The following is an 11706-nucleotide window of genomic DNA, read 5'->3' on the forward strand; positions in this document are numbered from 1 at the left end:
ATTAATTTTACCTTATTTCTCAAATACCAACATAGTCTTGCTATATTCCAAGCACTTTAAACGTTTTAACTCATGTAATCTTTTGACAAAGGGTGTAATCAACCTTATGAGGTATATACTATTTCTGTTCCCTTTTAGCTGTTCCCCTGCTAGCAAGTGGCAGAGCTAGAATTTGAACACTATCTTCCACTTCCACAGCGTTAACATCTACTTTTAGCTACCTCGTAAATATTAGCATTTATAATGTTTAATATTTTAAATGCAATCAATAGATAAATGTAAATATCCTCTTTATTTACCCTTTATCTCCCCAAAATAATAAATATTCTCCTAAATATGCCACCTTCCATTCTATGAATGTTTTATATTATTACTAATCATGTAAGTGTCCATAAAATATACTTTATATAAATACTATTATATTTTCCAAATTAGTTTGCAATCTGTTTTTCCTTGTTTTATGCAAGGATAAAATCTAATGCACACTATGGCTCATATCTTTCTCATACATTCATTTTCACCACTATATTATTTCTGTAGTACTAGAGTATATTTTTCTATTTTATTGTTTGCATTATTGGTTGATTTTGTTTTGTTTTGGTTTGGTTTTTGGCACAGCTAGCTGAGGTTTTATGTTGGGGGGAAAAACACAGTAAACAACTGAATTGTTTTGTAGCTGGAGGCATGGGCAAGGGGACTACCCCAGGCAGTAAACTCCCTGGCCAGTGGGCTGAAAGCTAGGGCTGAGCCTCAGGCGGGTCTCCTGCTGCCTGTGCTCCCCTGCACTGTGGCCTCCCTCAGGGGCTCTGGAGCAGCCACAGGAAGGGTAGGCTGGGAAGGTCTGCTGTGGTTGTTCACTTGGGGCAGCACATCAGAGGACTGGGACAGCTAACCATTGCGGGTCTCCATCTTCACAACCATGGCCCTAGTGGAGCTGGTGCGGCTGAAGGAGCTGGAGCCCGAGCCAGAGCCAAAGCTGGAGCCCAGGCGTAGCTGAGGCTGGGAGTTGTGAGGTCCCCATAGGCTGAGCTCAGGGAATCTCCATAACCGATGGTGGTCTTCCTATGGATACTCATGTTCTGCAACCCAGACTCCAGTCAACTCTCCTAGCCCTCCAGCAGCTTCTGATAGATGGCGTTCTCGATGTCCAGGGCCAGCTTGATATTCATCAGCTCCTGGTACTTGTGCAGCTGCTGCTGCAAGTCCTGCTTAGCCTGCTGTAGGGCAGCCACCAGCTCGGACAGCTTGGCCTTGGCATCTTTAACAGCCAGCTCCCTGGGCTGCTTGGCAACTGTGATGGTGACCTCCAGGGAAGCCCTCTGGCATTGGAGGCCCTCAGTCTCAGTCTGGAGCTGGTTGATATTCCAATTCATCTTGGAGTTCTCAGTCTTTGTGCACTGCAGGTCATCCCGATGCTTCCCAGCCAGCATCTGCAGCCCCTCATAATAGATCTGGTACATGCTCTCAGCCCCTGTCCTGCTGTGCTTGCCTATCTTGTTGGACTGTACCTTGACCTCAGCGATGATGATGTCCATGTTCAGGGATCGACTGTTGTCCATGGACAGCACCACAGAAGTGTCCCAGATCTGGGACTGCAGCTTCCAGATCTCCTCTTCATACAGCTGCCTGAGGAACTTGATCTCGTGAGTCAGCCCTTCCAGGCGAGACTCCAGCTCCACCTTGTTCATGTAAGCTTCATCCACATCCTTCTTGCTGAGGACAAAGTCATTCTTCATCTCTGTACGTTTATTGATCTCATCCTCATACTTGTTCTTGAAGTCCTTCACCGGCCCCTGAGTATTGCCAAGCTCCGCCTCCAGCTTCAACTTCTCCTGGCCCAGAGTCTCCAGCTGCCACCCAAGGTTGTTGATGAAGCTCTCGAATATGTTATCCATGTTGCTCCAAGCAGTTTTCTGCTGCTGCAGCAGGCTCCACTTGGTCTCCAGTATCTTGTTCTGCTGCTCCAGGAAATGTACCCTGTCGATGAAGGAGACAAACCTGTTGTTGAGAGTCTAGATCTGCTCCTTTTCCTGGGTGCAGATGTCCTGGACGTTGGGGTCCACCTCCACGTTAAGGAAGCTCAGCAGGCTCTGGTTGACCGTGACGGCGGTGATGCCTCCCCTACCTCTGGCCCCATATTAGCCTCTGCCCAGGCCACCCCAGAAGCTGCTGCTGCCCACTCAGGAGAAGCTCAAGGAGCTCATGTGGGCACCAGGCCACTCATGTAGGAGCGGCCAGAGGTAGACACCTTGTAGGACTTCTGGGTCACTCTGATGGATGTGGTGGAGGCAGGAGTGGAGACAGGCAGGCTGAACCAGGCGGACATTTCAGAAGGAGCAGAAAAGCTGCTTCTTGGTCTGTGTAATTAGTTTTTATTGCTATCACAAAACAATGCCACAATAAACACACTTCTGGTAAGGAGTTGTTTGAAGGTATGTAGAGAGAAATGAAATTGCTGGATCAAATAGAATATATAATTTATTTTTAAAAATATTGTTAAATTGATTTAAAATGATGATACCAATTACACTGTCATCAGCAGAGTCTGAATTATTTTTGTCAGTAATTGCTTTCTTGTGAAATGCTTCTTCATGACTTTTGGCAATTGTTCTTTTGGCGTGTTTGTTCTTTCACCAGTGGAAATGGTGGAGATGTTTATATAGTTTATATGCTGAAATATAATGCATATGTTGCAAATATCCTTTTGTGGCTTGACCATTTATTCTTATGATGATGTTTTAAAAATTAATATAATATTCTTAATATTAATGCTCTAAAAATTGACCAGTTTTGTTTTTTCTTTATGATGTGACTTGATGAAAATATTTCCCTACCTCAAGATGCATACAGTTTTCTGTAAGGACTTCTAGTGATTAAAGTTTAACTTTCTGCAGTTTAACCTTTAAAATTTATTAAATTGTTTATATAATATAAATGGTAAATTAATTTTTTATGGATACAGTTAATTGCCACAGCACCACTTACTAAAGTGTCTATAAAGTCCCATATGTCTTGAAACAGTTTTAAGTAGTTTATGCACTTCAATAGCATAGATGCTATAGTTTTTTAAAAAGTATATAATTATTTGAAATTTATGCTCCAATCATTTAGTTTTATGAATTTTGAATTTTAAATAAATTGTTCTTTAAGACCCTCATTAACAGTTGATTAGATTTAGCAAGTAGCAAACAAGATGTTCAGATACATTTAAAATTTCACGTAAAACAATATTTTTTCCCCTGTAAGCATGTCCCAAAATATTACATGGGAGCATGATTATAATAAAAAGTAATTATTTATATGAAATTAAATGTATCTGAAATTCCTGTACTTTATTCTAGGCCAACTCAATTATAACAAAAAGTAGAGAACTAAAATTTATTTTAGACCCTATTGATAAAAAATAAAATTAGATGTTTAATTACAGAAAGTTCACAAAGCTAAAAATTTAGAATAAATTTGAATGGTCAAACCTCAATACCTATTTTATTGTGAATTTGCAGCATTTACTGCTTAATTTTCATTGATCTTTTGAGACATCCTATATATGTTCAGTTCTCTGAATTTGTATTTCATTTCTGTTCTGCAAACCTTTGATCTTGCCTTTTACCAAATTAAATTTTTTTTCTTCTTTTTTAACAGTAAGTGTATTTTGTCTATAATTGCCATATGTTTGAAGCAAAGGGGCTGCATAAAATGAATTCATCCAAATGTATTAATCAAAATTCACTCATGAATAACTAATTGCCCAATCTAGTAACTGTTTGACTCCTTATTTTCCTATTCTTTAGGAAGTATTTGACATTTCTGGCCAGGCGCAGTGGCTCATGCCTGTAATCCCAGCACTTCAGGAGGGCAAGGCGGGTGAATCACTGGAGATCAGGAGTTTGAGACCAGCCTGGTCAACATGGTGAAACCCTGTCTCTATTAAAAATACAAAAATGAGTTGAATGTGGTGGCACATGCCTGTAATCCCAGCTGCTTAGGAGGCTGAGGCGGGAGAATCTCTTGAACTTGGGAAGTGAAGGTTGCAGTGAGTTGAGATAGCACCACTGCACTCCAGACCAGGTGACAGAGTGAGATTCTATCTCGAAAAATAATAATAATAATTTAAAAATATATACATATACACATTTCTGACCACTCCTATTTTATGAGGCAATTTCGTTTGCTTTCTTCTGCCTTCCAGTAGCTTTCATTTCTCTTTCTGCCCTTTTATTATGCTCATTATGTCCATTCAGATCTTCCATATCTATAATCTCAAGGATTTTGTCCCTAGCAGAGTTATTTATTTTTTAATATAATCCTCTTCTTCATAAATGAGCTCATTAGATTTGTAGCATAAATTAAACATATACATTAGCAGCTGTAACTGTATTGTTACAGTACAGCCCTTTCTCTACCTTAGGAATATGATTTGACACACGTGTCTAAAAGTCTCTGAACAGTCTTTATTAGATTACACTTAATCTGTTATTACCTTATCTTACCCTACTTCTTTTTAAATATTTCACCTGTCAGTTTCTCTATCTTGATGGTGGATAACCACCACTCACCAGAATTGCCCAAGTCAAATATATAAAAGGAAAGAGTGTCTCCTCAGTAACTGCTCTCAAATTGGGCACAATTTTTATTAATTCAACCTCCTAATTATTGTTCCAAACTATCATTATTTTCATTCCTCCTCTAATGTTTCTTATATGATTTTATTCCAAAATCCATCCTTTAAAAATTGCATTAATTACTGCAGCATTTCCAAACACAGTTCCTTGGCTTTAGTTTTACTTCCCAGAGAAAGGTACTTCTCTCTTTTCCAGATTGAAGTTTTTTAATAAAATTGGATCATATGCACAATCTTTTAATTGAATTTTTGTGTGTCATGCAAAGCCATTCATAGTCTGGTACATGTCAACTTTTCAGAATACATCTACAACTTACCAAATGGATTGTGTCCGAAGCCTACTAAATTTTACATTCAACTATCAAACAATCTGGGGTCTCTGTTATTATTCAAACTATTTATTTCCCCTGTCTACCAAGAACACTTCTGCTGTAGAACTATACTGCCCTGTTTCAATGAAATAAGATTTAGCCTGTGATTCCCTTTGAACACTGAAAAATATATAGATGTAAGATACATCACTTTTCAGCAAAGCTATGTAGAAGTTAATTCTTGAGTCTGCCATATGTCTTTTTCCTCTACCACAAAATTGTTCCATCTGTCTTGGTCCCTGAGCAGTAGCTGAGCCACAATGAGAATAAACATTACCAAGAAATAAATTTTTGTTGTAACTTACTGTAATGAGAAGATCATTATTCAGCATAACAACCCAATTTGGTGCACTGATACATTGCTCATGTTCTCTCATGACTCTGCCCTAGAATGAACTGGATGCTTTGCTTAGAGGCTAGTTGTATGCTTGATATCTAATACTACTCATAATTGATAGACCAAGTGAGGCATCATGTCTTCCATTCTGATATGTGGTCTTTCCTTTATTATTATACTGACCTCTATTTTAGAATATATTATCCTAGTTTATAAATTTCAATTAACTTATCTATATTCTCCTTTTAAGTGCCTTCAGAGCAAGATCTTTCCTGTTTGCATATCAGTAATTATTGTGATTAGCACAACATATATGAGGGACTTCAAAAAATTCATGAAAATGTTTATTATGAAAAACTATGCATGGTTTTCAAAAACAATTTGCACAAAATAAATTCATGCTAGCTTTTAAAAACATGTCTGAACAAGATCTGGTATGAGGCACTAAAAATACAAATCAACAATTTGAAAAGAGCCCCTATCAAAGCAACATGAATTCTGCCAAAATTGAAACAAGAACAAACATCAAATTTATGGTGAAGCTTGGGCAAAAGAATGGTGAAATCGCTGATGATTTACAGAAAAGTTTATGGGGATAATACCCTAAAGAAATCAGTACTTTAAAAATGGATAAACTGTTTCAGGAAGGGACAAAACCCTGTTGAAGATGAAGCCCAAAGAGGCAGATCATCCACATCAGTTTTGGAAGGAAAAAAAAAACTTGTTCTCAAAATCTTGTATAATCAATATATATTAGTTTAAACAATAAAGGTATCAACTAGCGTATAAAGATAGAATGATTTTCACATGTATTTACATCTCTTGATGTTAAGAGATTTAGACCAGATTCTCTGAGAATATCGGCAAATAAACAGAGAATCAGAGACTTGAATCTTAATATGTTTCCAAATCTTGATTTTTTTTCTCCCAATACTCCAAGATTGATATTTGAGTCAACAGTCAATGAAAAATTCTTATCTGTAAATAACAATTTGCAGATTGTTATTGAATAGTTATTATTGTCATTGAATTTTTAATAGAAATAGTTAATAAATAACAATCTTTATCTATAAATATTTACTCTTGGAGTAAGTAACTCACTGAGGAGTGTGCCAGAAGATGTGGTTGTTTTCCTCATTTGCCAAAATGTACAAATATAGAGAAGAGCCTGTGATCCTAAAATATTCACAAAACAGCCCTTCGTGATTAGCTTCAACTCAATACAGAAGGGAATTATTAGCAATAAAATCAAGGAGCAACTATCTTCATAATTTTGTGAATGCCATCTAATTTGAGTCTGTAATGGACAGCAAATGAAATTATGCTCAATGTAGTCCCTGAAACTTTGTTTCCGATCCTGTATGTCATTCAGTAAATGGGAATTACATTCATCCTGAATAATTTTATTTGAATTATTCTACTTCATATGTCAAAATCAGTTTTTAAGACCTACAATTTTTAACTTTAAGCAATGTCATACACACAGTTTCTTACTTTTCTACTCTCACTGACATTGCCTTAAAGCAAGTCCTGTACTTTTCATCCTCGATGAATGAAATCATCTTTAAAATTATTTCTTCACTTCTAAGGTATCTACTTCTTTTCAATAAATTATGTTCTGAAATGTCAGTTTCACATTGTCCCCCAAACTTTATCATTTGCTATAATTGACTGAAAACAAATTCTTATGCTTTCTTCATTTGGGTAAAATTGATAATTCTTCTGGAGGTAAATCTGGAGAGATTAGATAAACCGGGTATACTTGCCAAATGACTTAAGATCCCAATCCCATCTCAAATTACTTGAAGTTTATGGAATAATATATTAATAAGTATGAAGGTGCTATAATGTGACAGAGAGAAGTGATAAGTTTGAGTAAGATAGCATAAGGGTCCTCGTTCCTGACAATAAGGTAGACCAGCATAGACTTCAGCTTTTCTTCCAAAAAATAAAACCAGGGGCCAGGCACAGTGGCTCATGCTTGTAATTCTAGCACTTTGAGAGGCCAAGGCAGTAAGATTGCCTGAGCTCAGGAGTTTGAGACCAGTCTGGGCAACACAGTGAAACCCTGTGTCTACTAAAATACAAAAGAAATTAGCCGGGTGTGGTGGCATACACCTGTTGTTTCAGCTACTTGGGAGGCTGAGGCAGGAGAATTGCTTGAACCTGGTAGGTGGAGCTTGCAGTGAGGCAAGATCACACCACTGCACTCCAGCCTGAGCGATAGAGCAAGACTGTCTCTACAAAAACAAACAAACAAATAAATAAATCCAGGAAAACCTACAGAATTAAAATGGAGAATTGGAACCGTATTTAAAGTGAAATAAAGTGAGAAACATCGTTGTCTATGCTGTCGTCACACACACCAGGCATTATCGGTTCAGAATGTGGTTCAGAATGTGCAGTGTTTGCAGGTATATAAGTGTGCCACATCCTTGCTGGGTGAGATATTGATAAAAGAAGGTTATGGATAATCAGGTATTTTAGACTTTTACTTCTTTAACCCCTCTTTCTCTAAATGTCGAGTGTTCGTAGAATAAAAATTAAATAAAATGTCTCCTCCCTCGCTAGAGAATTTCTGAGTGAAGTTGCGTCAAATTGGGTTAGCTGGCAGTGCCTTTGTGTTCCCTGACACTCTATTTGAAGTCTACTCTTACCCTCTTTTTAAGCTCACATTGACAAACTCAACTTGATGCCTGTACTGTTGCCTTACATAACTAGACAGGAATGCTCATATTCCAAGGTGAATATACACGCATAACCAAAATAATTACACATCTGAGAAAAGGACTCACCACGATAGAAAGAGAGAATAATAAACACCATTCATGTCATGAAGCAGAACTTCAGAAATGGATATAATTTTTCTGAAATGCCATAGGACAAATAGTAATTATAAAATAAACACTAAGAAATAGAAAAGATAAAGTTAAAAATGACAGAGAATGAATTAAATATCTTTGGAAAGAGAAAGCATGCATATAAAGAAATAGTTAATAAATAATGAACATAAACCTGTAAATCAAAACTAACACCATTCAAATTCAAGGGTCTCAAAGGATGGCACCTGGGTTGTATAATCAAAATTATACACTTAGATTAAATTTAATAAGATATAAAAGAAAGACATCCTAAAACTTCAGAGAAAATATAATAATCTACAAATAAATAAAATAAAATTGATGTTAGCTTTTCAATAGCAGCATGGAATTTAATAATATATTATAGTTATATTTTATAGAAATGTGATAAAAGAAATTTGAACCTAGAATTATACATTTATTCAAAACTTTATTTAATTTTCAGGGCAATAAAAATGTGCTGAGGCACACAAGAACTCAAAAGCATGTTATGTTAGCTAGGCTTCTCCAGAGGGACAGAACTAATAGGATAGATGTATATATGAAGGGGAGTTTATTAAGGATCATTGACTCACACGATCATAAGGTGAAGTCCAACAATAGGCCATCTGCAAGCTAAGGAGCCAGTCTGAGACCTAAACCCTCAGAAGTAGGGAAGCTAAAAGTGCAGCCTTCAGTCTACGGCTAAAGGCCCCAGAGCCCCTGATAAATCACTGGCATAAGTTCATAGTACAAAAGTTCAAGCACTTGGAGTCTGATGTTCAAGGGCAGGAAGCATCCAGCACAGGAGAAACGGGAAGGCTGGAAGACACAAGTCTGCTCTTAGCAACTTCTTGTACCTGCTTTTTTCTAGCTGTGCTGGCAGCTGAGGAGATGGTGCCCACCCAGATTGAGGGTGAGTCTGCCTCTCCCAGTCCACTGACTCAAATGTTTTTCTCCTTTGGCAACACCCTCACAGACACACACAGAAACAATGCTTTGTATCCTTCAATCCAATCATGTTGACACTCAATATTAACCATCGCACTTGTCAAATGAAGGCACACTTTTAAAATATTCCTTCAGAAAGTACTTGAGAAATAAATTCAAAATAATGCTAAAAAATATGGAAGAAATGATAATCAAATAATTTAGTAACTTAATCATGAATTGCCAAATAAAAATTAGAGGCATAAAATTAAAATTTCTAGACAATATCAACATGGGAATACATGAGAAAGTATATGACAGACTGCTAATTAATTGCTGTAAAAAATAACAGTTTTATTAAGATATAATTCATGTATCAGAGAATTCACCTTTTAAGAAGACACAGTGAATTATTTTTACTATATTCACAGAGTTGTATATTCATCACCACAATCATTTTTACATTTCAATCATTCCCAAAAGGACACTTGTACCGATCAGCAGTAATTCTGTATTTTCCTCCAAACACCTGATAAATTAAATTTAATTTGGCCCAAACAAGCCTCTAAATTTGGGTGAAAAATCTGGCCCAAAGCAGCTGCATATAGTGAACTGCCACCTAGCTTAATGTGCAAGCAGCTTGTAATCCATCTAAGAGTGTACCCTCATACACAGGCAACTGAGTCTCAGCTAGTCTTAGTAGCTAAACCCTCAGCCAATCCCAGGCTGAAGGCTGCCAACTTATGCTCATGTAAGGCAAATATGGAACTCTCTGGTTACAATTAGTAAACTCTGTAGGACATTGTTTGTTTGTTTTTATTTTTATAAGACAGCTCACAATTCTTTATTTGTAGAATTTGACTAGTAGATTCTCTCTTATGCTGTTTTTACATTGCTATAAAGAAATATTTGAGACTGGGTCATTTAAAAGAAAGATTAATTGGCTCACAGTTCTGCAAGCTGCACAGGAGGCACAACAATCATGGCTGAAAGCAAAGAACGAGCAGGCACATCACATGGTAAAAGCAGGAGCGAGCGAGCGAGGGAGAGAGAGAGAGAGAGAATGCAAGAGTTGGGGGAGAGATGCCACATGCTTTAAAATGACCAGATCTTGTGTGAACTCAGAGCAAGACTTATTACTAAGGGGATGACCCAAGTCATTCAAGAGAGCTCTGCCCCCATGATCCAAACACCTCCCAGCAGGCCCCATCTCCAACATGGCGATTACAATTCAACATGAGATTTAGGTGGGACATCCAAACCATATCAGATTCCAAAATTCATATGGAGTAGCAAGAGATCCATAATTGCCAAAATAATCTTGAAAAACGTTGGTTCAGAATGCTGCCCAGTTCTCAATCTGTTTATTGCTCAAGTACACTTCGTTAAATTTAACTGTTAATATGTTTTCTTTAATATCCTCAACTATAGGCAACCACAAATCTTTTTTTATTTCTCTATGGATTTGGCTACTCTGAAAGTTTTTAAAAATAAAATCCTACAATTTGTGTTCTGATTACTGACATCTTTCATGTATCATGATATTTGCAAGGTTCATTCATATGAAGGAAAGGTGTAAAACTATTTCTATCCTCAGATGACATGATCTTATATAAATAGAAAATTCCAAGAAATTTATTAATTAGGACTAAAAAGTGAATTCAGAAAGGAAAATCAGGAAACAATCGATATATACAAATCAAATTTGTATACACTTGAAAGATCTGAAAGCAAATGTATTCTTTTATAGTAGCATCAAAATAATAAAATACTGGGAAATACATTTTTTTAAAAAGAAATACAAAACTTTACTATGAGAATTAGAAGAGATTGTTGAAGACAATGAAAGAAAACCTAAATAAAGGAAAACACCCCATGATCATAGGTCAGAAGATTCAATATTGTTTAAGTGTTAACACTCTCCAAATTTATCTTCAGTTTTAATGCAATACCAACTAGAATAGCAGCTGACTTAGTTGTAAAATTTGACTAGTAGAATATAAAATTTCTATGGAATAGCAAGACAGCCAGAATTGTCAAAATAATCTTGAAAACGAAGTTGAAGGACTCACACTTCTTGACTTCAAAACTGACTACAAAACGATGGTAACCAAGACAATGCAGTACTGCCGCAAGTATGGACAATATAGATCAATGGTATAGAATTGAGATTCCAGAAATAAAACCATGTGTTTATGATCAACTAACTTACAACAAGAGAATCAAAACCCATCCAATGGGAAATTAATAGTCTTCCACTAAATGTTGCTGGGACAACTGAATACCCACATGTAAAAAAAACTAACCTCTGTACTGTATGTTATACAAATATTAACTAAAAATGGATTAAATATCTAAATGTATAAGTTGAAAGTATAAAACTCCGTGAAGAAAATACAGGCATAAGCCTTCATGACACTGATTTCTTAGAAAATGTGATTTCTTAGCTATGACACCCAAAGTTCAAGCAACAAAAACAAAAATACAAATATATAAATTAAACATAATCCATAAAACCCAAAACTTTTGTTCTAGAAAAGACATCATTAAAGAGTGAAAAGACAACCCAAAATATTGGAGAACATTTTTGTAAATCATGTATTTGAT

The 11706-nt window shown here is 36.3% G+C and overlaps 1 pseudogene; it reads right to left on the reverse strand.

Moving 5' to 3' along the window:
- Nucleotides 1-750: 750 nt before the first annotated feature.
- On the reverse strand, nt 751-2326 carry LOC108522441 (keratin, type II cytoskeletal 8 pseudogene; annotated as a pseudogene).
- Nucleotides 2327-11706: the final 9380 nt, after the last annotated feature.

Source organism: Rhinopithecus bieti, unplaced genomic scaffold (assembly GCF_001698545.2).
Source record: "Rhinopithecus bieti isolate Rb0 unplaced genomic scaffold, ASM169854v2 scaffold_64774, whole genome shotgun sequence".
In the NCBI taxonomy this organism is placed as follows: domain Eukaryota; kingdom Metazoa; phylum Chordata; class Mammalia; order Primates; family Cercopithecidae; genus Rhinopithecus; species Rhinopithecus bieti.